The sequence below is a fragment of the Callospermophilus lateralis genome, chromosome 5 (genome assembly GCF_048772815.1).
Source record: "Callospermophilus lateralis isolate mCalLat2 chromosome 5, mCalLat2.hap1, whole genome shotgun sequence".
Classification (NCBI taxonomy): domain Eukaryota; kingdom Metazoa; phylum Chordata; class Mammalia; order Rodentia; family Sciuridae; genus Callospermophilus; species Callospermophilus lateralis.
This window is the reverse complement of record NC_135309.1, coordinates 20,590,370-20,615,805: the sequence shown is the minus strand read 5'-3', so window position 1 is coordinate 20,615,805 and position 25,436 is coordinate 20,590,370.

Sequence of the window (25,436 nt, the reverse complement as noted above, 5' to 3'; positions counted from 1 at the left end):
AGAAAAGAAAATAATAGTTGATCAAGCCTCCTATAAAGAGTCTCCTAGGTCCTCACCTTGGTGTCAAAAGTATTAGGATTCTTTCCCTTTCCCTCTTCCTTCCTTCCTTCCTTCCTTCCTTCCTTCCTTCCTTCCTTCCTTCCTTCCTTCCTTCCTTTTATTTGGTTTTACCACATCATCATCATCATTTTTTTTAAATCAAGTTAAGTGAAGTACTATGACATATAATGTTGAAATTTCAGAATTAGGTTCAAATCTTAGTTACAATATTTACCAGGCAGTGGAGAAAATTTCTTTATATCTGCAGGTCTCCATATCCTTGTTTGAAGCAAGGTTATTCTTCCTATTAGGAATTTCTGTAGGGTTTAAATGAACTCCTGTGTGTGAATTTATCTGTACAACTCAGATATAGTACATATATAATAAAAGTACATGTTAATTTCACATGTAATCTATTAGGCATAGTTAGTATGAGCTCAATAGCATGGTTCTACCTTCAATAACAACAACAAAAACAAAACAGTTGGGGAGAAAATAAATTATAAAAGAGAATATGAGTTTTACACATTTTTTAAAAAAATTTGGTTCTTTAATAATGTATAGTAAAATTTTAGAGAAGGATCAAATGTATTGTAGAACTCAAGGTCTGTTTTCTCCTATGCTCTTCTATTCTGTACAATTAATGTGTTTTTCCATGTATATTTGGACTAAAAGAATTGTAGGCTCATATAAAGGGATATAGACAAGTGTGCTAAGGCCATTCTAGGACATACAGCCTGAAGTCTAGAATCTTGATTTAGAAGATTTTATAAATTGTATATATCTAAATACTCCCACCCACTTGCGCATTTATCAAGCTACATGAGAGAAACTAAATCTGCTCTTAACTAGCAGTGATTGCTCTTAACATTAGCTGATTCATTCACTTTTGTTTTTACTTTTTTAGCAGTTTATTGGTTGCCACATGCCTGATATTCTGCTAAGAAGAAGTTATGTATTCACAACTAAAAGTGTTCCTGTGAAGCTTTATGGAACATGAATCAAATGTCTCTGTCCTATTTCCTGTTTTTTTTAAATAAAGTTTTATTTTACCACGGGTTTATTGCAACACTAATTCATGTACATATTGTATGAGGCAGCTTTTATGGTGGAATGGGATAGCTGAGTAGTTACCAAGGAGATCTTAGGGCAGTAGAACCTAAAAAGTTTACTATGTGTCTCTGTCAAAAGTGAATCAATTCCTGATCTAGAAGAGAAAGCAGACATTGCATAATGAAATCATACACACATTTAATATTAATAATTGTGGTAGATACCATTTATTTAGTGGACTTAATAATAATTTAGTGGACTTAATTTGAAATTTTGATCAGGCTATGGTTATAACAGAAAAGTTGGTAAACCCAAATCTCAGTGGCTTAATCCAATAAAAGTTTATTTTTCTCCATACATAATCTGCTCTGGTGTCATCAACCCTCTAGTGCATCTGCCCTTTGGTGGGGTGAATCCATGATCCACTGAAGTCCTTTGGCTATACAGTCTCAACAAATTCACTGCCACATATAAAGACTGATGAATCATGTGTAGTTTTCAATACCATAGCCTGGAAGTAACACTTGTTACTCTGCTCACATGTCATTGGCCAGAATGTGTCACATGTCCTATATAGCAGCATGGAGGCTAGGAAGTGTTTCTTACATGCCTGCAAATGAGCTAAGAATCCCAATTGTTGAGTACAAATAATGTGCGCCACATCAGGGAAAGATTTTTGGAGCAAGTTCCATTTAATCTTAATGTTGAAGGTAAAGTAATAAGTCAGGCAGGTCAGAAGTGGGCCCTACCAGGATTGGGCAGAGAAAACAAGATGTGAGAAGAAAGGAAGAGAGAGAAAAAAAAAAAAAAAAAACAACTATAGGTCATGGTGTATTCCAAGAGCCAAAGAAGACCAATGAGTACAGGGATAAAATGGATTTAGGAGTAAGACCACCAAGGGCCTTGTAAACCCTGTGCAATTTTGAATATTATTGAATAGGCAGTCAGGGGGAGCTTTTATATGCAGGACATCATCTCATTTATATTACAAAGAAACCATATTGCCTCCTGAGCAGAGAATGCATCCAAAAATCTACGCCATCAAAGCCAGATAAAATCTTTCCTCTTCAATGAATGTCTTTTGCTGAACACCTCATTTACAGATATTGAAAATTTTAAATTAAACATTTTGCCAGTGAAATTAAAAAAAAAACAGTTGTAAGAATTAATAAAAAAAAGTTCTATTGCAGAGATTAAGGACACATATATTGAAAGGTTATTTCCTTGAGAAAAGTGACCTGAAACTTCTGCAAATCCCAACAACCCATCGCTGTTCATATAGATTATGCAAGGGCAGTAGGTAGAGATTAATGATGAAAAACCTTATCAAGAACCTCTTTTGTTTTCCTTGCTATGAATGTAGCTTACGGAAGCACTCCACACTGAAAAAGACTTCATTCGTTCTCCTGTTTCCGTTTCCTTTCATTTTCTTAGGTGCCAAACAGTTTTTTATATGTTAAAGAGATGAATTTTTATGAAACAAGAAAATATCATTTTTTTTGCTTGACTCTTAGGTATAAATTTTATAAATATTAGATAATAAATCATACAGTGCTGAATAATGTATGTGGAGTTATAAATTTAATTTTGATTTTTTCATGACTTGTGAAACAACATAATTCATCCACAGTGTAATCACACCTTTTATAACAATTCTTATGTACATATATCAGGTTAATTATGGTCTATGTATCTGACAGAAATTTTATGACAGCTGAAAACAGTTTTCATTTTTCTTTATAAGTAGGTGATACCTTTTCTTCTTTTGAGCTCATTTCATCAGTTGCATTCAGCACAAACTGTTGGGAAAGGAATTTCTAAAATCTACAGTTCAAGTTTCAGATGCTGCCGAGATTTTAAATGTAATTTCATGAGTTTGTTGCCGCAGTAGAGTTAACCCTGAGTTTTACAATACTTAACATCTTTTTCACAATACCTTCTAAAAGAAGCCATGTAGGAACAGTGGCTCCCCGTGTGACTCTGGCCTCATACAGGTGGCCCAAAACAAAGAACAGATTGTATCTTCTCGTTTTTAGCTCTCCTGACTCTTAACACTTTCTTTCATGAAAGTAATAAAACTTCATTTAGTAGCACCAAGATTTTTTTTAAAGTACTCCACATGTACAAATATCTTGATGTTTCAGAGCAGAATGGTAGAATCAATTCACAGGAAGTAATACTCCACTTCCAAATATTGAGATAAGAAATGAACAGAAATCAATATTTTTAAGGTTTGATCTGCTTTTTCCATGGCACTGAAAAAAATCACTGTCTATGTAGAACACGAACATGCCCACATTCTGGTTTGCCAGGAGTCCCCCAAAATTGCTTTTCATTGGTATATGAGAATTGGTGAAGATTTTTCTAATTATATATGACAGCGGAATGCATTATAATTCTTATTACATATATAGAACACAATTTTTTATATCTCTGGTTGTGTACACAGTATATTCACATCAATTCATGTCTTTATACATCTACTTTCTATAATAATGATCATCACATTCCCCCATCATTAATAACCCTATGCCCCTTCTCTTCCCTTCCCACCACTCTGCCCTATCTACAGTTCATCTATTCCTCCCATGCTCCTGCTCCCTATGCCATTATGAATCAGCCTCCTTATATTAAAGAAAACATTTGGGCTGGGGATGTGGCTCAAGCGGTAGCGCGCTCGCCTGCCATGCGCGTGGCCCGGGTTTGATCCTCAGCACCCCATACAAACAAAGATGTTGTGTCTGCCGAAAACTAAAAAAAAAAAATAAATAAATTTAAAATCCTCTCTCTCTCTCTTAAAAAAAAAAAAAGTAAAAAGAAAACATTTAGCATTTGGTTTTTGGGGATTGGCTAACTTCATTTAGCATTATCTTCTCTAACTACATCCATTTACCTGCAAATGACATGATTTTATTCTCTTTCATTGCTGAGTAATGTTCCATTGTGTATAAATGCCACGTTTTTTTTAAATCCATTCATCTATTGAAGGGCATCAATAGGTTGATTCCAAAGTTTTATGCCACTATAAACATTGATGTGGCTGTGTCCCTGTAGTATGCTGTTTTTAAGTCTTTTAGGTATAGACTGAGGAGAGGGATAGCTGGATTAAATGGTGCTTCCATTCCCAATTTTCCAAGAGATCTCCGTACTGCTTTCCATATTGGCTGCACCAATTTGCAGTCCCAGCAACAGTGTATGAGTGTACCCTTTTCCCTACATCCTTGCTGACACTTATTGTTGTTTGTATGCATAATAGCTGCATTCTGACTGGAGTGAGATGAAATCTTAGAGTGGTTTGAAGATTTTTGTAACATCAAAAATTAAATAAAAAATAAAAGCAAATAATGCTGAAGAAACTGGTGAGATTAGAAACAACTGCTAGAATTTCAGTAGCTAATTTGAGAGGATTAATATGTGCCAGGTGCCATGCCAATCACTTTTCATAGAGATTAGAATAAAATAATCCCTCTGAAAACTACAATGTAGAGGTACTAGCATTGCTTCATTATAGAAAATGAAAATAAGCCTCATGTTGAACATTTGTTTAAGGTAACAGAGGTAAAAATACATAGTATATCTGAAATAGAAATCTAGTAATATTGCTTATACTACATTTTAATCTTAGTTTCATTTAACTTTCTCCCATAAATAAGCAAATGCATATTCTCATATTCAAAAAAGACACCACATCCCCGAGGCAGTCTGATACAGGGGTTGTTAGAGTTTTGATCCAGAATGTCCCTTAAAAGACTCACGTGTTGACAGCATGGTCCCTAATGCAGCAAGGCTCAGAGGCAGGATTTACAGGCATGATCAGGTCATGAGCGTGCTGACCTCATGGATGGATTAAACCAGTGATAGCTAACTGGATGGTTAGGAGGTGGGACTTAGAGGAAGTAGGTCACTGGGGGATGACCTGGAAGGGTTTCTCCTCTTCCACCCCTACCCTGGCTTTCGGGCTGCTAGGACCTGAGCAGACTTCCTCTCCCATGCCATTCCACCATGATGTTCTGCTTTACCTTAGGGCTGGGGTAATGGAGTTGGCCAACCAAGAACTCAGAGCTCAGAAACCTGGAGCCAAAGTCAACTGTTCCTCCTCTAAGTAGTGTGCATCAAATATTTTGGTCACAACAATGAAAAGCTAAAACAGGGATTAAATAGATTAAGGATAGTTCAGTGATCATAGTCCTAGAACAGTGCTTGGTAAATGTCACAGTTCTCTTAATCACTCACCAAATATGTGTATTTTTTTTTCAATGATGTGCTCAGTGTTTCTATAGCTCTTTTAAAAAGTATTTGAATGGAAGATTATGTAAAGATAGGAAATGCCAAGAAATGATGGATTCTCCTGAAGATAGTAAACATTGTCTAGTGTGTTGTATTTTCAATGAAATATGTCTTAAATTATGGTGAAGAAAGAACTAGAATAAAATTGAACTGTTCAAAACCTAACCCAATAAGAAATTTCTTTGCATGCTGACCTCCTGGTAGGTCTTTTACCTAAATTAAGTAACTTCACATGTAATCTTATCCACATTTTAACAAATGAGACTAAAAAAAAAAAAAGGAAAGAAAGAAAAAGAAAGAAATCAGATAAATAAATCATCAGGGTAGCAGAGCCTTTTGCCAAAGTCAACATGTGACTATGTATGTGTTTTTAAAATGTTGCTTTCTATCAGACATGTGGTAAATAATATGTGAAAAAACAGGTTTTAGTTAAAAATTAGTAAAGAGATAGCAAATCAACAGAGCTATAAGCCAAGGGGAGTTTATTGCTTTAATTAACAAAAATACCATTTCCAGAACCTAGAAGACACTAGTCTCCTCCTTTGCCCTAAAGTATTTACTTCACACCTGGAAATCTGGCTTCTACCTAGGACCTTGGACATAAGAAGCACTTTACCAAATATAACAAGCAAAAGACATTGACCAAGTTTAGAACCACGTTTCATGGGGAGTAGTGAAAAAATAGAAGATAAGTTGACATTGAAGAATTAGAAGAAAGTATAGCAGTTGGCTGAGACAGGAGAAGTGCTTTGCATAATTTTAAAGGAGTCCCTTATATAAAAAAGTTATTTCTGACCATAAAATGCCGCAGTCCGGCTGCAGCAAAATAACTGGGGGGTGACGAGCAACTTGTGTAGATCGATACAGCAGGAGTGGAAGCCGTTTATTGTAAGACAACAGAGGTATTTATACATTCCACACAGCTTATCTAATTAACATAAACTAAATACAGCAGTCAACCAATAAGGAATCTCCACACTTAATGGCTCACTGGCGTTACTTCACAAACCACTCCCTCTGGCACTTTGCCAGGCGCCATCCAGACTTGTTTACAGACTCTAACATTTCTCTGGCAAAATGCCAGATGCCATCCTGACTTGTTTACAGACTCTAACAATAAAAGGCATAAAGAAGGCCACACGATAGATGCCAACATGAAGCGACTCTAAACCCAATGCAAAGACAAATTTAGCCTCCCAAATCCAACATGTGCAGCTTTGGAAGTGCAGGGTTTTTCTCTGGGGCCAGAACTACACAGCTTCAAGTAATCTGTGAGATTCCTGTTTGTATCCAGATTCCAGACAATTCCAGTTTGTTCAAGGTTGACAACGTACTTAAATCAAAAAAATAGTTTATCCAGGATTTCTATGTATTTGAAGAATCTGGAGGGTTGGGAATAATGAACTGGTGTTCCATTTTTGAAAAAAAGTTCTAACACTTGGTCTGATTCTTAGAGTTGTGTCATTCTATGACTTTTGAAGGATTGGGAAGCAATTTGGCAATAGTACTAAGACTAGAAATCTGGTATGATGACTGCCTCACTTTTTTTTAACCATTAAACCAACCTGTTCCAAGTTTGTAAGCCTGGCTCAGTAAATTGTAGACTCTTGTTGGTGATCTGGGCTAGTCTCAAAGATGTTTAGAAAGGTATTCAGAGAGAAGATGTCAAATCTTGCAGCCAGTCATCAAGAAAAGGTTTCATAATCTCTCCTCACTGTAATTCAGTGCATTGTTGAAAATTTAGCCTAAATTCATCCTAGTCAAGTCCTCAGTCCATTACCTGTTGTTTTTTTTTTCTGTATTGAATAGATTTTGCTTGAAGTACAGTTCTAGAGTCTAAGTTGTCTGCTTGTGTATAAAAACTAGGCCAATTTTGGGGGGGATTGGGTAGAATAAAGCTTCTTGTGGGGGATGTATTTGCATTAGGGGTTGTTACTAAAAATTTACCACATGAAACTCTTGCAAACTTTGCTCTTTTTATATAATTACTTAACATTCATTATATATGTGTTTATCAGGTCATATATATTATGAATGTGTGAAAGCATATATAATACAACAGGACAATGATCATATTTAGATGAACACATTTTTGAGCATGTATACAAGGGGAGCCTATTTGCTTACATTTATATGAGAGGTTTTTTGAGTGTGTATATGAAATTGGTTGAATCACATTGTTAGGCGTATCTGAATATGCCATCATGAAACCCATCATTCTGTTTTAATAATTACGATCAATTTATGTAAAGGCAAAAACGTGACCACAAAATAGTTCATTTCTATTGTGCATACTTAAGACCTATTTTGTTTCTTTCTTCAAAAAGAAGTTTAAGGATTTTCTAGTCCACAGTCCTATCAATCCAGTGTATGCTCTAACTTGCTGGTTGAGGCAGTAACTTCTAATAATTTATTATGCTAATTTAAAGCTATTTGATGCATGCCATTCACCTTGTGCTGTTTGCATTTTCTCTTCTGTGGGTCTCTAGGAGACGAGGGAATACACTAAAAGCCACAGGGTTTATATATTGCCATATGATACAAATATGGCACTTGTAATATGGCATCTGCCAAGAACATGATAACCCCCTACCTGTGAAAGACACATGAAGCCCTCTTAAAACTATGTAGTTTGTTCGTTTTAAAAAAAAGAATAAAATCTAAGCTCTGAATAAATCTTTCTCTAAATAGGTTTATTAGCTTGTATTTTGTGTTAGGGCAGTTTATTCCCCATTGAAAATAAATATTGAACAAGAGCCCTTGCTCTCCATCAGATCATCTTGTAAGTGGCATGGATGTAGGTATAACAGATAACTAGGCACTTATACTTGCTTTCATAAGGTTAATTTCTACTGCATAAAGATATAGATTAAATCAGATAAATAACATATAGTATGTGATAGACAACAAGTGACATGAAGAAAGCAAAAAAGGATGACACTTGCTGAAGGGACAAAGGGAGAGTTTGATTTTAAATTCCGTAGTCAGAAAGACCACAGAGGAAGAGATACTTGAGTAAATACCAAAGGAAATGAGAAAGCGAGTCTTGCTCCTACTTGAAGAATTCCAAGAAGGGAGGGATAATCATGCTGAGGCCTTAAAGTGTAAGATGTTCAAAGAAAGAAGAGGGCCTAGGTTGTCTGCTTCTTATGATCTCAAAACCATGCCAGGACTTCCCATCTCATAGAGAATGACAACCAGTGTCTCCAGTACCCCTGAGTCCCTTTGGAATTTCACTTAAACTCAAGCTGGAGTGTTGAGAGTAGATGTGACTGGAAGCTGGATGAAAATAAGACAAACTCTTAGAGCACTATTTTAATAACTAGGGGAATGATAATAGATTAAAAGGGAGGGAAACGGTGGAAGCTTCTGGAAGTGTTTGAAGTGTATGTCTTTTTTTGGTGGCAGCGAAAGATTTGAATGATGAATCTCATGAGGTGTGAAAGACAAGAGAAGCTCAGCATATCTCAGGTTTTTACTTGAATCAGTGAAAAAATGAATCCCACACCTATGGCCCTATTCTAAGGCTTGAAAGCATGCTGAGGCAAAGGAAATGTGAGCTGATTGCTCTTCAGCATTGATAAACTTCACCTGATCCACATGCATCACCTGGGAGAGTGGAATATGGAGCTGTCCATGAAGCACCAACACCATGATGCACTTCCTAACCCCCCCCCCCGTCCCCCCCCCCCCCCCCCCCCCCCCGCCGCAAGCCAACGTCCCTTATGTTCTCATCACCTATTTGTACGCTGTGCGTCATCACCCACATGGGTCTGGACTTCAGGAACAAAAACACCTGCATACACACCAACTCTCTACCACTCATGGATCAGGTTAGGATCATTAGGATCCTAAACATTAGGATCTTATGTTTCTCATCTTTGAAAGAGAGGGGGTTATTTTTCTTTGAAACAGTAATTAGTGCAAAATGTACACAAATTCAATTGGTTCTTAGTAAACAGGAGATGCTTAATAAGGGGAAGAATGCTCTCATGTTGTTATTGTGACAACTCTTACAAACTTTTCTGTTTGACTTAGATTAAAAGCTCTATCTATTGCTTATCTCTGAAGCTATTATAAAGAGTATGAGAGTAACACGGTCTGCTAAGTTTATATAATTAATAAGTAACTGGTGATGGGTTTAATCAAGTTATTTGTTTCTTATGAGTGGAAAACTAGAAGAAATAGATAATTTCATATGTTTTTTCTTATGACTAATTGTATAAATCATTATCTGATCCAGTACTTTAGTCTGTGCATATTACCAATGGAGTCTAGTCAAACTGAGCTTTCATGAAGGAATTTTAGGAAGTAATTGTCAGTACTAAAAATCTGACTTCTGTACTCTCCTGTTGAATACTTTGCATACTACTGGGCATCAAGTGATTTCCATTTGGCCCCAGCATACCAGTCCCAAGACTTGGAAAAATAGCCCAAGACGTGCTACTATAGCAGGCCTTCAGTAAGTTATGATTCAGATGCCATTTCCTCCATCACTCTCAAACTGCTTCACATGTGCTCTTGCTCTATGGAAAAGGAATAAAGTATGTTTCCAATTTTTAGAACCCAGGCATGGGTTCTAAAGCAATACATAAGCAGTTCTTTGTATTCTAGGGGCATACTGTCCAGAGCAGTGCTTTCTAAACTGAAGTCACATAAATATTGTTTGGAGAAGTAAAAAAAAATGAGTGTGTGGAAGAAATGATCTGGAGTGTTGAAACATTAAAATATATTTCAGAAGTTTTAAAAACTATACAATATTTTGAGTTTCCAAAAGCCTGTTCTCTATAAAGCATTATCTATATTTATTAATCAAGAGAGATTCATTCAATTAAGAGCTATAGAATATTATTTGCCACTGAAAATCATTAGTTTGATATACTGCCAGCATGCACATGGTAAACTGTAATTTCAGGATCAAGAAGAAAATCATTTAGTCCATGAGAAAGTTGACGCAATAAAACGTGACAGATCACCATGTCGATATTTGAAGGTCACTTCAAGATCATTTTATCACCACATGTTCCCAATATCAGCTGGTACCAGATTCATACTACTGGGGGAGACAGTTCACAAAGCTGTGTTTACAGGCAGCCACTTGATCAGAAGATTTGTTCTGTTCTGGCACTATCAGGATATCCTGTGTTAGATGTGATGAGGTCTGATCACAGCACTCTGCATTCACCCTGCATTGTGAAAGCAGAGACTGTGTCTGTGTTCTCTTTCTTGGCAAAGATGGGTGACATAAGGGGCAGTAAGCACTGAACATGTTAAGAGTCAAGAGTTCATATTCACTCAACATGCATACCTCGTGTTCATCCTAAGATGTGTTCAGGCACTGAAGATGTAGCCATTAATAAAATAGTACATCCACTGCCATAGAGCGTATAGGACAGTATAGAAGTCAGCAGACAAGGAGGTAACCGAATACCTGGTGTAATGGTAGGGAATCATAATTTTGTATAGAAAAACATAGCAGAATTAAAAGATAGAGAATGTTTAGGGTGTCTTGGAAAGCCAATTGGGAGTATGCCTCTTTCAGCTGGAGGTACTATAGAATACAGACACTCATAAACCAGGATCTGTGTTGTATGAAAAGAACAGTGAGCAGGCAAGTCTGAAAAAGGGACCAAGGAGGAGAATACCACAAAGGGAGAGAACCCAGGAAAAAAAAAAAAAAAGATGTGCTCCATTTGTTAAAGTTGAAAACACTACAGAGCTATGCACTACTGAGATGCAAATTGCACTTCAAATAATCTATTAACTGTAATAGACAAGATCATTGAGTTGTACCTTATTGTTTATTTTCCTGTTTTTTTTTTCTGTAGGATCCCTATGTACATGATATGTACATGTTCCTTTTCTTTAAGCCCCTAGCTGAAAAAAAATCTTCTCAGTAGGGTTCTCTTATATTTTGTCTCCTCTTTGCCCACACATATATCTGAAAAATACATTTGTAGTTACATAACTGATACAAGGTTACAAAGCTTCAAATTTAGAAACCAACTTGTAGATCTTGGAATATATCTTAGTCTCTGGTGTATATGGGAAACGTAGGCAACGAACTTAGCAGAGGTTTAAGCCTTTTCCATGTCACCTTGGAGTACCTAGCACAGCACCTTAGCATGTGAGTAATATGTTGAAAGAACATTAATCATGAGACCACATCCTCAGAACTGCTCTAAGGATCTGTGCTAACAACCATCTTAGTTACAATTAAGGGTCTAAGAAAGCATTGAGAAGCAATGAGGGGAAAGGAAAAGCTGGAGATGAATGCAAATGCATGTGTTGCTTTCCTCCAGGGATCTAAATCAAATCCTCATTGTATAATTTGATTTGGTTACTCATTGTTTCTAATTAGAAATAATCACATTTACATGATTTCCCCTCCTTTTTAGTTTCTCACCAAAATTGCTTTGCTCAATTATGCCACTTTATGGTTTCATATAATTTGTATCTCTTGACTCAACAGTTCCCTCATATCATTTGGAATGTGTCTCATTTTTTTAAGAAGTGAAAGTTTGAGAGCTATTCTCAAACTGATCATGAGACTTAAGTAGCTCCAGCAAGCACAGACGCATGCTAAAAGCAAACTGAGGGATACTTGAAAGTTCAAAACTAGGATGATGCTTATTACTAACTATATGTGAAATTAATTAAAGATTTAATTATTTGAGGAAAAATAAATTGGCAGTTTCTACTTTTTGAGTCATTAAAAACATGTCTATGGCTCTAGGGTTTTTGAGAGCATGTGCAAAAAATAGACTACACAAGCTTTGATGTTGCAAGTATTTTTTTAATAGAAATTCAACTCAAATATGTGCTGCAGTCTTAACTTTTTATCTCAAATATGCCAACCTATTTTCTCCTCTAAAAAAGAAGGTATGAATGTATATATTCACCAAGATGTTTAAATATCATAAGGTAATTTTCTCTTTCTTGTAAAATCAGTGCATTTGCTGTTGTAAAGGCTCATTTATAAATAAAGATTCTGAGACCATAAAAAGTATCACAGCCCAAGGGTGTGGAAGCACACAGGACCTGCTCTCCCTGCTGCATGACATGGTAGACTCTATTAGAATTGAGACAGGAAAGGAACTATGGCAAAGGACAAAACAGAAGCTTCCTTCAGTGGTGCACATATTCATGTGTGTGTAATTGAACGTCTGTGTGATTTCATGGGGGACATTGGTTTTCCTTTCATTCCAATTTTCTTTTGAATAGCCCACATTTTATCCAGTAAAACTTTTTAAAAGATGTTCATATAACAAATACCTACCATGCATCACTTTTGTGCTAACAACTATTCCAAGGGCTGGGAATCCAGTAATATATGAGCAAAATATTTTGCATTTTAATTAAAGTCTCCTAAATGTATGATGAAGACATTGAACCAATGTGATATAATGAAGAACGGGTTTGGCTAGCAGGAAGGGCTATAAATTTTGGAGTGGTCTTGGTAGAATATCTGAAGAAGTGACCTTTTATCAGAGACCTGACTGAAGAAATCAGGAACCAACTATAGCCAGCATTTATGAACAGTGTTCCAAGATGAAACTGTAGCTAATGTGTATTGAGGCCTTGAGACAAGAATGCTTTCCTACATAAAGGTCTGTACAGCTGTGTATACTGCATCACAGCTGGAGAAAAGATGTGAAGAGGGTCCCAAGGTAAATGCAGACCAGGCAGGTGGGTGGCCATTAATGTGTACAGACTCCTAGGTCAAAAAACTGTCTGGAGACTTGAATGTGTGTCATTTAAAAAGCCATTAGCTTTCATTTTTCTTGTTTGTTTGTTTATATAGAACATTAATGCCCAGAGTTTAGGGCCATGTCAGATCCCAAAACAAATGATGATTCGTTTCACAGGGAAAAAGATACAGATGCTTTTTCCTCTAAAAATAACCACTAAGTAAGAATTCTTCTTGGATATCTCTGCATAAAATCCAGCTAATAGCATTTACTTCCTTTTGAATTCAGGGTTGTAAATAATTCTAAAAGGAAAGCACAGGAAAATAAGGCCCTGATGCTTTGCAACAAAGTACAGACTGAGAGTTCTTTATAAAATATTTTTGCAAGAATATGTTCAAAATGTGTTTTCATGTAGCAAAATAAGCATCTGTAGTCACAAATTTCTAAGAGAGATGACTAGGATGAGCAATTATGCAAAACAATGATCTGTATTATTTTAACTCCAATAATGGAATTGCTTTTCAGAGAAGTTTCGGCCATTACTGGTCTGTATCTTTTAAAATAATTTGTTTTTTTTTTTCCGGAACTATGGGTAATATTGATTTTGTGTGTCAGAATATAATATACACAGCAGTAATATATGGGTAGCTTTGTGTCTTTCCATATTTTAGTATTAATTGTGACAACTAATAAGTAAAAAATGAGACATTCAACTAATTTCAATTAAAATTTTATATTCGGAGGTATTAAGCATTGCTATTTTCATTGAACACTTTCCAGTTCATCTCTCTATTTAACTGCTTAAGATAGTTTGTTTTGATTTAGAGAGTAAAGATAAAAGTCATTCTGATATGATCCCACACATAGGAGATACAAGAAGTTTAGGTGTGTGGACTTTGAAATCAAAGACAGCTTGGATTTGAATCTCAGTTCCAATCTGTTTGACCTTGGGCAAGTTTCTTATCCTCTTTGAACATCTATTTTCCCAATTGCAAGAGAGAGATAACCATATCTACCTTATATGGTTACTGTGAAGTTTCAATGGTATAATATAGAATACTTGGTAGAGTGACTAGATATAATATCTATATTATATATTCACATGGTATAACATCAAAATATTGTGACATTCATTTCAGCATTTGAGATAGAAAAAAATATATTAAGACATGTGCATCTAGATTTCCTCTGGACACTTTTTGCTTGTTTTCTCATAGATTTTTTTTTGATTTTTTTTATCTACTGCACATGAGCACCCAGGTATCTGTCGCTTGACAGTTGAGATGTTCAGAGGATTAGTGCATTGAATGGCAGGTTGACTTACATTACATTTCTCTTCCTGTGTAGCTTGCCTTCATGTTCTTAAAATACAGTGTATCACAGACAAGATTGATGATGACAAAGAAAAAGAAGACTGCTTGCTTATTGTCAAGCTGAACAAACAAACATAGCTTCAAAATAAAGTTTGAACTGGAGACCAAATCTTTTGTCCTTTCCCTGTGGAAGGAGATATTTTCTTCCTGGACTAAAGAAAGTAAAAATGCTCTAATTTCCCAAAGAGGACAAATATGGAAGATTATAGTATTCACTGTAAATTAACAATGCATATTTATGTGCACCTGGGATACCCAAATCTGAATCTGCTGATTGTTATTTAAGTTAGTGTTTAGTTTTAGTTTTTTTATTATTTTACCTTCACTGGGGTGTTAAAAAAGAACCATCTTGTCTGTTTCATTAGGAAACTTGGGTTCTATAGGGAAATAGACTCACCATTAAGTGACGAGGGAAATAATGGTTTTTTTTTTTTCTCAATTTTATTTTCATCTAATTCCTGGATAAATATTAAGTTTATTTCATTAAAAAAATACACAATGGTATCTAATGGTAAAAGTAAAACATTTCCTTACCCTTCATTTTCAGCTTTTCTATTTCCTCAGCCCTCTGAAATGCACTCTTTTGTATTTATTGTAGATCATTCCACAATGACTTTATGTTGCACAAATGATATTGTAAATATGTATTATTTACCTCGCTTCTTTACTACTCAAAAGATGGAAGACAGGTATACTTTCCTTTACCTTGCATTTTTGGTTTATTAGGTAGACATTTGTTAAAATATTTTTACATTGATTGGTAATTATTTATTTCCAATCTCTTGTGATTACCACAATGAATAGCCATGCACACCGACCATCTGGCACATGTGTATCTGTAAGACATCTTCTTAATAGTGCAATGGCTAGGTTAAAACTGAGGTAATTATTATACTGATTATGTTTGCAGATTTTTTTCATTAGCTTATAGTTCCACAAGCTATCTATGAAGGTATCAGTTCCCTGTCATACCTTCCACACAGAATTTATTAACTTTCCATTTAACTAATATGATAGATGAAAAATAGTACTTTGGGATACTTCCAAATCATAAATTTACTAATATTACTAAGGTTGATTATCTTTGCATATGTTTAAAACCTCTTACTTTTTTGTAAAGGATCTTATTTCTGTTTTTTGCTATTGGCTTATTAATGCTCAACTCACCAATTATCTGTATACTAACACACATAAGGAGCAGTATCCCTTTTGTTAATGTTGTGGTATATTTTTTGCAGTTAGCCATTTAATATTAGACAATGATAATTTTTTACCTCCTTGTGAGAAGATTGCAGATTAATAGTCTATCTTTTCCTTACTACTTGAATTACTTCTTTATTCTATACTAATTTCTAGAATGTTTTTCATTTTCATATTCTGGATTTTCTGTTTTACTTGTTATCTATTGGTGATTGATTAATTCACTGGTTATTAGAGTCTTACAGTGTCTGCTTCCTCTCATTTTACTTTTTTTATTTTTTGAAAAAGTTTTCTGGCTCTACATTTCACTTTTCCATTCATAATTGAAATCACTTTGTATAGTTCTAAAAACTTTATATCTTCATTAATATCAAGATACATTAATAAAGCCACACATGAACATGTGGTGTTACCATTGCTTCTGTGTTGTTTTTGGCAACCTAAATCAATGTGTCATTTTATCATTTCACATCTCTGTAATCTTCACTAGTATTTGAAGTTGTACTTCATATAAGGTCTGCAGATATTATTTGTTCTTTCCTATGTGCTTGTCATTGCTTATTGTTATAAATTTTTTTTTTATTTTTATAGGTGTTTATACTACTTTCCATCTTCCATTTTATGGCTCATTAAAGTACGATTAATTTTTATGTGGTGCGTGTGTGTGTGTGTGTGTGTGTGTGTGTGTGTGTGTGTTTAATATTGGATATGACATTTCCTTGTTTGTGGCTGTATTCCACTTGCTTCTTGCAATTTTAAGTATACCTAGATATTGTACATAAACAATAAGAGTTTTACCTTCATCTTTTTTTCCTATTTTTAAAAATCTGGCTTTAATCATTTTTTCTAAAATTCCTAAGAAAGTAACAATGATAGTGTGGTTTGAACTCCCATTGTTTAAGAATTTTTTCATTAATGGTACCTCTGGCTTTGGACTGAGATACATGATTCTTTCATATTGTGAAATTGTAGATCAGTCTAACCTCACAGAATATTTTGGGGATTGTTTTGAAAATTTATGGCTGATGTTGAGTATGTATGGACATAATCAAATGATTTTTCTTCCTAGGTCATTAATGTGAAGGTTTGTATTTATAACAGAGTTCATAATGTTACAGTTAAGCTTCATTTGAATTCTTGGAATAAACTCAGCTTTATTTGGGATTTTTAAAAAATGTCTTACTGGGTTCCATGTTGTAAAATTTTATTTGCAAATTTAACATTGGTATGATTAATTAGGATAATATTCAATTTTTCTTTTTAATGTATTTAATTCTTTAAACTATTAGAATCATTTAATAGACAAAGTTTAAAAGTTTTCTTTTAAAAAAAGACCTAAAAACATTTTTAAATTTTTTACAATTGCCTGCTGTTTAATTGTTGGTAGAATCTCCTTGGGAAAGCACTGGGACTTGTGCTTTCCTGGGGTGGGGGGCGGAGGCATACCTCTCTTTCATTAGTGAAATAGAAATTTTTCTATTCACAATTTCTTTCTTTCTGCTCTGATATCTATTTTGGTAATTTTGTATCACAGGAAATTATGTGGTTTTCCCCCAAAGATAAGGAATTATTTCTTGTGCTTGCTTTCTTTCTGTGATTACTACTCCCCAATTTTATCTTTTTTTTTTTATTGGTTGTTCAAAACATATATATTTATCTTCCTCCAATTTCTGTTCACTCTTTTTACATTTCTTATAATATAATTACAGTATTTTAATATTCCTCTTGGAAACTTAGCTATTTTATATTTTCACCATAACTAATAAGCTTTTTAATTTAATTTTTTTTCTCTTGTTTGTAAATTATAGATTTTTGTCTTTTGGCATGTGGCATTAATCTTTCTTAAAGTTTTAGTCAATTATTTAAGCTTATTTTTTTTTTCGTCATCTTAAAATTTTTGTTATGCAAGGCAATGCATTTTTCTTGTAGAATTTCTTTAGGTTAATAGTATTTATATTATCCTTGTTTTCTGGAAATCGTAAATATTACTAGTTTTTCTTACTATGTGTTTGAAATGGAAGTCTTTTTTCATTACAGAGAGAATGATCTCGTGTTTCTAACTGGTTATTAAAATTCTAGTTTATTCCCTTGAGATCAGACAAACTTTCTATACTTATTATATTTTAGTGCTAAAGTAGTTTTCTTTCCTAATACATGGTTGATTTTTTTTTCTATTGAAAATATTCTAAGAGTACCCTTGTAGGAATTCATTTGTATCCTCCAGGTTATCATTACTTACCAAGGCTAGTCAATTTCTCTTTATAGTTTCTATAATTTATGAATTGTGAATGTTTGGCCTGCTTTATGTTACATACTTTAGTATTAAAAACACCCTTTGTGTTGCATAAATAATTATTAATTTGTTTGCACACACTGAATGTACATAAAGAATGTGATCCACATTGTCTTATCTTGTTTCTCTGATATAATTCTGCATGCCCACTTTGTTTCTATTCTTCTTTAAAAATTTGCATCAGAGGTTCAGTTCATGGTTGGCCAACTCCATAGTTCTGGGCCACAGTTGAGGCTGAGCATTATAATGGAAGGGCATGGCAGAAAGAACCAGCTCAGGACAAGGTAACCAAGGAGCAGAGAGAGAAGGAGAACATGTGAGCAGGAGATGGTAGCTTTTCTCACCAAGGACAAAATATAAACCCCAAAGTCATTCCTCCAGAGTCTTACCTTCTCCAGTCACATCCTACGTGCCTATAGTTACCACCCAGTTTATTCAGATCAGTGGATAAATCCACTGATTAGGTCTTTTTTGCTCATAATCTAAACATTCTTGCCTTATCTCACACATGAACTTATGGCAACACTGCATATCTAAACCATGACATTTGTTCTAATTTTAATTAGTCATATTATTTCTGTCTTGATGTGAATTGTGACCAGTCACCATCATCCATGCATCCATTTTAGTCTTAATACCTCAGATAAAAATGTGTAATACCAATAATCCTTTATTTTTTTTGCAGGGATTTATCCAATCTCTCTTTGAGTAAAGATCATCTAATACTTTTCTTTAGTTCGGTGTGTTGGTATACACCTATAGTCCTACCTACTCCAGAGGCTGAGGCAGGAGGATCTGGAGTTCAAGAGCAGCCTGGGTGATATAACTGGACTGTTTCTCAAACACCAATATACAAATAAAAATAAACAAAGAAAATAACACATGTAGGCCAAAAAAGAAAGGTTTTGTTTTTCTATGGTAGGACTCATGGGGAAATATATCCTGAGATCTTCCATATCCAAAAGTATCTTTTTGTAGATAATTTACAAAGGAGACTCTATGATTGGGTAAATAGTCCTAAGGTCATGTTTCTTTAAACATTAATAGGTATTACTATATTGCCTTTCATTTTTTTCACTTTTACTAGCATGTGGTATATATTTAGGAACATGGCCTTCAATTATATCTTCATGTATTTTTTTCTGTTCTAATATTTGTATTATGGGGAGACCTTTAAAATATTTTATTATGGCCTCTTCTATGGGGAGGCCAGTCTAAAATATTCTGTGTGTCATTTGCTGCTACCTTTAATACTCTAAGTATCTTTAGCTTTCTTTTGTGTTCATTCATATTGGTTGCTCTTCTACATTCCTTCCTCTACCATACCTTACTGTGTTTCCTACAGTGCCTGCACTTGGTAATATCTCCTGATTTCTTCTAAGGGTTCTACCAGTTCATTTTTTATTTCTTCAATTCTACTTTTGACTCCTTTGATATCTCTGCTATAAATTTTTCCTTCATGGAGGCAGCTGACTCATATATGTTCTTCTAATTCTCAGAGAAAGGTTTAGGCAGGATTTTTTTATCTACTACATGGCAACACTTCTATTCCTGCTTTTCGCTTTCAGGTTTTTAAATATCTTAATCTTTATTCTTTGCTACCTTCCATGTTAACACTTTGTGGAATAAATTGTATATTTCTGGTCCAGACCTTTGCAGGAACTCTGCTAATACATAATTTATTCTGTAGATAATATTCTCCAAATGTCTTTGTTAACACTGTCTGTTTTCTTTATATTCCTGAGCATATGCCTTATATTTATTCCATGGATTTTAAGACCAGTTGCTGCAACTCGCACTGCTATTGCTTCATGCAAAATCTGTGGGATTATACCTTGGGATGAGCTTATTCCCTCTAGAAATGCATTTTGTCTTTTATTTTTGGAATCTACTCATAGTAAGCTGTCTAACTTATCTCTCTATGGTAACTCTTCTGTTTTACCCTTAATGGTATCTATGTAGATCCTGACTGATGTAGTTTCCATTCTTTATGTATCCTAAATCCATAATCATTCCTTACGTAATCTGAACATACTATTCAAAGTAATATATTTTTCATTAATCTTGTTGTTCTTGCATTTGTTCAATGACACCATAATATAATCCCAAAATCATAATGGCTTGCTACAATCATAGTTTGTTTATATCTCAAGTAACTGTCTAGTGCAACATCCTTCTATTTTTTTTTTTTTTTTTTTTTGGAGGGGGCGGTGTGGGACTGAGGATTGAACTCAGGCACACTCGACCACTGAGCCATATCCCCAGCCTTATTTTGTGTCTTATTTAGGGACAGGGTCTCCCTGAGTTGATTAGCACCTCGCCATTGCTGAAGCTGGCTTTGAACTTGCGATCCTCCAGTCTCAACCTCCCAAGCTGCTGGAATTATAGGCCTGTGCCACTGTGCCCAGATACTGCTGGCATCTTTAACTTAAGAACTAACTGAGCCACTCTTCTTAAATGAGTGATCCAAAGTCCCATGCCTTTCCCATGTTATTTTTCCCTCCAAAGTGTCACTTTGTGGGTTGATTCCAGTTGTGAAAAGAGAAAAGGGAAAGGGTATACTAAAGAAAAACACATAGGAAAGCTTGCGCTTCAACATTTAATTGACTAATACAGTCATAGAGTGTTAGCTCCTATAGGGACAGGCATGTAAACCAGACTTTTGCTCAGTAAGATGAGGACGTAGATTTATGACTACATAATTATTCAGCCAGGACCCCAGGGGAGAGATCATTGTTTGCTTCATATGACCATAGCCATGTTTAAAGATGTTTCTAATAGTCTTGCTTTGCTATTCCTAAATTCAGCCTAAGAAGTGACAGATATTCTATAAACATATAATGAATAGGTGAATAAAATTATGAATATATAGATAAAGAGTTGCTTTTTTCATAGAAGTGGGACTAGATGAAAGGATGGGTAGTTAGATCAGAAATGACAAAAAGGTAGTAAATTGGTAAAACTATCTCTTGTATGCTGCAGTACATTCTTCGTTCTCATTTTTGTTATGGTCTCGTGCTAAAGAATCACAGTGAGACTTCAGTTATGAAGGTACATTAATGATAAAAGTTTAGTTGTATGGATTCTATCCCTACTTTAATTTCACCTTACTCTGATTTAATTGTTTTTTCCTATTATGCTCATATTACATATAAAATTATTTTGGTTGATGATGGTGCATAGCATCTAGCCTATGTAGAGGGGGCTGTACTATCCAGGATTGTGGAAGTATACTCCTTGATGTTTACACAACAATGAAATTGCCTACCAACACATTTCTCTTAATGTGTCTCCCCATTAAGCACTAGGTGTTTACATTTACATTTGCCATTTGCTCGGATTGAAACAGGTTGCCACATGCAACATGATGAAGTCAGTAGGAAACAGCTTCTAAAAGCAGTGTTTGGTTGAATTTTGACAAGACATTTTAAAAAGTATAAACATAAAATCATCTGTAAAATTGCCATAGGATTTTAAAGATTTGTAAAAAAGTTTTGAGTGTTCTTTTTAGCTTTTATCTGGGCTGTAATGAAGTAAATCAGACTGTGAACTAGAAGGGGCTGCAGAGGCCTCTGAAATGCTCCAAGGTGGAACTTTCATCCTGATTTGCTGGGAAGATAATGTTTGAAAATTTATGAAGCTTCCATTTAAGTTGTAAGAGTGACCCCAGTGTGGTGGGCAGAAAAGTGCCCTACCAAAGACACCCACCTTCTAACCCCAGAACCTGTGGATAGGTTACATTATATAGCAAAGGAGTTTGGAGCTGCAGAACAAACCGATTCCCAAACACCTCACCATTTAAAGGGGAGACTCCCCTGTGTTATTCAGGTTGACCCCAAGTAGTCATAAGAGTCAAGACCAGTGCAGAGGAAGGTAGGAGGGTCAGTGACCTCATCTGAGAAAGACAACCAGCCTTTGCTGGCTCTAAAGATGGAAGAAAGGAGTTGTGATCCAGGATGTGTGGAAGGCCTTCTAGAAGCCCTGAGAATATATGCTCCCTTGGATCCTTCATAAAGGACTACAGCCATACTGACACTTTGATTTCAGTCAAGTAGGACCTATTTTGGATATTTCACCAAATGTCCGGTAATACATTTGTGATGGTTTAAGCAGCCAAGTTCAAGAGCAATGGGAAGCAGAGACTCAGTAAACCAAAATGTATCCAAGCTACTTGTTTTACCCAAATTATATACAACAGTATAATAGATCAACCATAAGGCCAGTAGTCTGGGAGTCTCAAGTTAAAATATTGTCTAATCAGAAGTGTTGTTTTATCAGGGTATTGGTTCTGAACAAATTATGTTATATTTTTTCTATAACTAGAGGCAGGAATTTTATACAAAACTTTGAAAATATCAGTTTATATGAGATAACAAAATAAATGTTGGCTAATAGCAAATCTGATAAGCTGAAATAGAAATAATTGTGTATGGAAAATAATTTAGAACTTGTACAAAATCTTTACTCTTTTTAAAAGTTTGCTTACCTTTGAATTTTTAAACTCTTCCTGGCAAGTGTACGTAGTATTTTTTATTAGGATGAATATGACAAACTAGCCCATTAGTCAAAATGGAAAAAAGAGTCAGGAAACATACAATAGACATTTTTTAATAAAAGGAAATATTCAGCATAAAGTTCTTTTCAAGATCCAAACATAAAAATAATGAACTTACATGTGTTTCTCTGAAGAAATGAGTGGGTTGGCCATTAAATTAACCATAATCTGGATTCATATTTAAGTAGTCATGCAAAGGTAGGGTTGCTGATTGAACACATGAAATGAGCTGAGACATCAACATGGTATGAAGTATCCTTCTGATAATTTTGCTAATTAAATTGGTACAGAAAGTTGTAAAACTATGGATGCCCCATGGGAAGGTTTATTGCTTTTCTGAAGTATTCCAACAAGAAACCAAACTATGAGCACTTATGAAACAACATAATGTGTAAGGCCCAAAGTTAGATTAGCTGAGTTGTTTTGAAGAGGCATCAAATAATTGATCAGGAAGTAAAACTGTGATTATAGAATAAAATCACAGTTGAATTGTAGCAAATAATTGCAAAAATAATTAAAGTCACAAATCCTCCCAGTAACAATGTGAAACAATTCTCTTTAGTGCCCCACAGGGATGGGACTTGCTAGCTTTGATTGGGATTAAACCTGGAGGTAAAAGCAAAGGAAGTGTGGTCTAGAAGAAACCACATTGAGTATATATCATCCACAAGAAAAAATAAAAAGTTCCTAAGAAGCGAATCTGGAAGTTATGCAATTTCCATTTCAAAGGATGCAATTTATTATAGTTCCTTTAATGATTTTTAAAGGAGTCAATGTAAGCTTGGGCTTTCATACATAGCTTTCCCCTTCTCAATTTATTTCTTTTTCTCCTATGGTAAAATGGAGCTAACTTATTTCAAATTTCTAACTGAAAGAATAGTAACTTAATTAGGGGGAATTTTTTTTTCCAGAAGAATTATGGATATGATTCTCTTAAGCAAATGTTGACTCTGGAGGAGTAAAATAACTGTTCTTTTGGTTTTAGTGCTTAAATAGCATATACACAATATGATGTTAGCTAGTAGATGAAACCCTAGCAGAAGAATGAATAATTTCTTAAAATGTCTTCCATCCTTGAAAAAATTACATAGTGGTAAAAATGTAACCTGAAACACACAAATTGCTTATATTCCAATTGGCCTTCATGTTAGCCACTCAATCTTCCTTTTGATGTATATGTTATGATCCAAGTGTAAATATCTGTCAATCTGAGATGTCTCAGGTTTCTTTGAAATTCAATGCATAGGATTGCCTGATTGAAGTAAGTACCTTAAAGAAAGACTTAACAGAAAAAAATAGCACCACAAAATCTGCTCTTGAATTTAAAGCATCAAGGTACAAATAGCAAACAGTTACAAATTTTAAGATTCATAATGTTTTAAATTAAATTAATCCATTATTTATAAAGCATTTACAGACTCTCTGCCCCCATATCCTTTTACAATGTGTAACATTTTATACGTAGAGTAATTATGTAATTAGAAAAACTCCCACAGAAGAACACATGGAAACAATAAGACAGGGTGACGTGTATTCCCCCAAAAGAATAAAATACATAAATTATTTGATGTGTGATTTTTACATCCAAATTAGATCGTTTCTTAATCAGGTAGATTTTCTTTATAAATGTCAAAAAAATCATTTTAAATTGCAGCTAGACAATGTATTTAATAACACTATTATTGAATATTAATTTGACAGTGACTATGTCCAGATACTGTATCATGAGGTCAAGCTGAAATTATCAACAAGAAGTAAAAATAGATGAAGCATTCGCTCTGTTGGAAGTACCTGGGTAGTAGGGACCGCAGAAGAACCAGGGAATGACTGTAAGTGAAATAAACAGAGCACCAGTTTAGTGGCTACAGAATGTTGGAATTTCCAACTTGAAGGCAGGGTAGAAAGAGAAGTGGAAGTTCACTAAATGAGGACAGGTGCTAGAAACGTTCTGGTATTGGAAATATGGAGTAAAGGAATGTCCAAAATTATGAAAAAAAAGAGCAGAGAGTGTGTCAGGGGAGAGAGGAAAAGAGCATAAAAATCAAAGGCCTATTAGAAAAAGAAAAAAAAAAAAACTTCCCCCTGGTTATGTTGGAGTGTGAGAAGTAGAATACAAAGAAATGAGACTAAAAGAAAAAGCAGGTATTGCAAGTAACACATACAACACACACACACTCACACACACACACACACACACATGCACAGTACTTTGTTTATATCCATTCTACCCAGGGCAGAAGCATTTACAAATGGGTGACAACCTGCCTGATATTCACGTTCCCAGAAAATGACAAGTCATTCTAGGGTTTTTCTTTAGACAGAGTTAGTATGTCCTTAGAAAAATACCATGAGAACAGTGGAAAAGTGAGGTAACAAAGTCCTTGAGTGTTGCTTCCAGGTCACATCTTCTTGCAAGTGAGAGCCATCTACTCCATTCACAGTGAAAGTCAAATCCCTGCCAATGACCCACATGGCCCTAAACCTTTCTAAGCACCCCACTAACATCCCACCTCATGATTCTTCTTATGTTCCTCAAACATACCAGATTTTCTAGCTTTTCTGCAGGTATTATTGATGCCCTCTGGTTTTGTTTGTATCTGACAATTTCAAGGACACTTACTCTGATGACCTGGTTTAATAAAGTCAACTGACTTGCCTTACTCCTCACTCCCAAGCCTCCTGATTCTGATCATTTTCAGTTTTGTTTCTCTTATAGAACTCATTACTTTCAAGCCATATGCTTTGCATATGTATTCTATGTGTCATGTATTGCCTGTTATTACTACCTGCTTGGATACCAAGGATGAATGTCTCTTGTTGTTCACTGATCTTTCTCAACAACTAGAATAATGCTGAACTATTAGCTTGAATGAAAGAATGGCAAGCTACACTGACCCCACTTTCCCTAAATGAGTCCCCTTTCCCTAAAGCATTCTACACTAGTG